Below are 2,681 nucleotides of genomic sequence, written 5' to 3' on the forward strand. Positions count from 1 at the left end.
TCATGGTAAATAGAATCTGGTTGGGGGTTGTTTTGGTCATTTCATCCATAACTAAGGCTTAAGGGAGTGTTTGGCTAGAGACTCATTCCATTTTGTGAACAAAAAACAGAATTGTGGAGAGTAGAAGAGGAAGAAACGTGAAACAAGAAGGAGGGAGAGGAAGACCCATTGCCAACTTCAACTTTCAGCCTTGCATGCACCTTTGATCCATCAATCTTCATCATCCACTTCTGATTTTCGGAGCTTCTTCCTCAGCTAAATCAGGTGGGTCTCTTAGTTAGAAACTTTGGGAAATCATTGTGGGTTATATAAACTTTGGGGATTAAGGGTTTTGAGTAAGTGATTTTAATCCTTACCTATGCATGTGTTAGACTCTTTTGGTAGAAATAATTCGTTTACATATTGTTTCTATGTCTCATTTTCGTTTAAGAATGGATGCATGTGTAGCAACCTGCCTAAAAAAATTAACTTAGAGAGTCGCCACCTATTCTACCAAAGCGAATAGGAAACCTTTGATGGTTACGAGATTCAAGGTAAGATACTATATTCGGGTTAAGGGAAGGTGTTAGGCACCCAAAACCCTTTCCTAAAGGTTAACATGCAAAGATAAGGGTTATGGCAGAAAAGGGTAACAGACAAACATTAGGGTTAAAAATTTAATTATTGAAAATGATTAGGGTTTGAAAGAGGGGGGGCTCGCCTTGTTGCCAAGTGCCTACGTACCTCCTTAGGGAGGATCAGAGTCTACGTAGTTCGGGAAGAGTTGTACGCCATTTAGAGTTTGAATTTGATTTGATGTGGTTTTTTAGAGGCCTTTTGAATGGCCTATCGTAGTTTGATGATTTCGTAGTTTTGAATGGATTTTAGAATTATTTTAGGGTTTGGGCGTACAACCCTGATTTGGCACAATTAACCGCAATGATCAATAGGTTTGATCACCATAGTTAAAAGATTAGGGGTTTTGCACCATTACCAATTCAAATCGATTGATTCGATTATCACTAATAATGAATTAATGTGTTTTATTATTATTTTATAAATTGTATTTTGTATTGTTACCCCTCATAATCGATTAACACGATTACAAATAATAACAAATTAAACTTAGAACAAGGCAAGATTAATCATCACAATCAATAAGATGATTGCAACCATTTAATCGAATATAATTTGAATTCCATTTTAATTAAATAGTATTTTAATTAAAATCATTATTAACCATAGCGATCAATCGATTTAATCGGCACGAATAACAAATTGAAAATTTCTAATATAATCATTATGTATTTATTTTATTAAAAAAAATAATTATAATACAATTAATATATATTAAACATAAGTATTTTAATTAAAATAAAATAAAATAATTGAAATTTATTAAGTTTATTAAGGCTATGATTCAGTGTGGTTATTGTGAGGGTTTATAGTATGAGCATTAATCCAAGGGCGCTGGATCTAAGAGGTAGTTGGATTAAGGGTCCAGATCTGAGGGTTTACGAAACAGGCTATGGTATGGCATACACAGGATCAGAATTTGTTAATTTCAGAAAAATATATGTTGGAGGAGAGGCTCGAACCTGCGACCTCTCCCCACACACGCGCGCATCTCAACCAACCCAACCACGCAAGCTCTTTGTTTATTATACGCACCCAAAACATTAAATAAAAGACATGACCAATAACCATGAGAATGCACGCGAATTTCAAATGGACGAGTCAGATGGAGCCAGCTCATCATCGTCCCTATCATGCCTGTTATTTTCTGCAAAAATAGCTGCGATTTAGCTACGATTTCATTCGTAGCAAATGGACCTGGGAAAATAGCGAATCGCATATACCTATACATAAATTTTTCGCACCACCCCAGATTTCTTTGTTTTAAACACGCGAACTTAACCATGCTCCTAATTCCTTCTAATTTTACCTCTATTAAAAAAACCCAATTTGAAACCCTAAAAGCTTCATACGGCCTCTAATGGTGACTCACGTAAAACGCGCCCAGAAACCAAATTAACTATGCACAAACGTTCACAGCATCAAGACAAAGTCAAACATACAATCAAAACATCATGATCATGTGTGTATTATGCTAATCGATCGAGTTTGTGAAATTACATACCTCGGCTAATCGGAGGAGAATCTGGGGGTGTTGTTGCAGCGTGATGATCCTCACACGTTCAGAAACACTTGAGGCAGCTTTTGCAATCTTTAAATTGCTTTGAAAACCTCCAATTCTCTGAAACCGAACCTCAGTTCTTGAGTGATTTTTTTGACTTCTTGCAAACTCTCTCCTGCAGAATTTTTCGTCCCCTAATCCCATGCTTTAGGTTCAGTACTTATAGGGGAACGAATTAGGTTTAGAAAAGAGCCCAAAGAATCCTTGAATCCAATCTTGCCATGTTTGAAAAATTGATTTTAAAACTTGATTGGAAGCTTTCTAATTTTGTCAAACATTATACCAATTCTTTCCTAATCAATTATGCACGAAAATATCTTACAATTTTGACATAATTGTGATTGGGTTTAGTCAATATGAATCTTTCCCACATAATACTTGATTTTCCATTAATTATATTATTTTAAATCATTTAAATGAAATAAAAACATATAGAAAATCAAATAAAAGATAAATTCGTAGCACTTGGTTTGGGTAATATAAGTGACTTGTGGACCAAGGTTGG

Source organism: Vicia villosa, linkage group LG6 (genome assembly GCF_029867415.1).
Source record: "Vicia villosa cultivar HV-30 ecotype Madison, WI linkage group LG6, Vvil1.0, whole genome shotgun sequence".
Taxonomy (NCBI): Eukaryota; Viridiplantae; Streptophyta; class Magnoliopsida; order Fabales; family Fabaceae; genus Vicia; species Vicia villosa.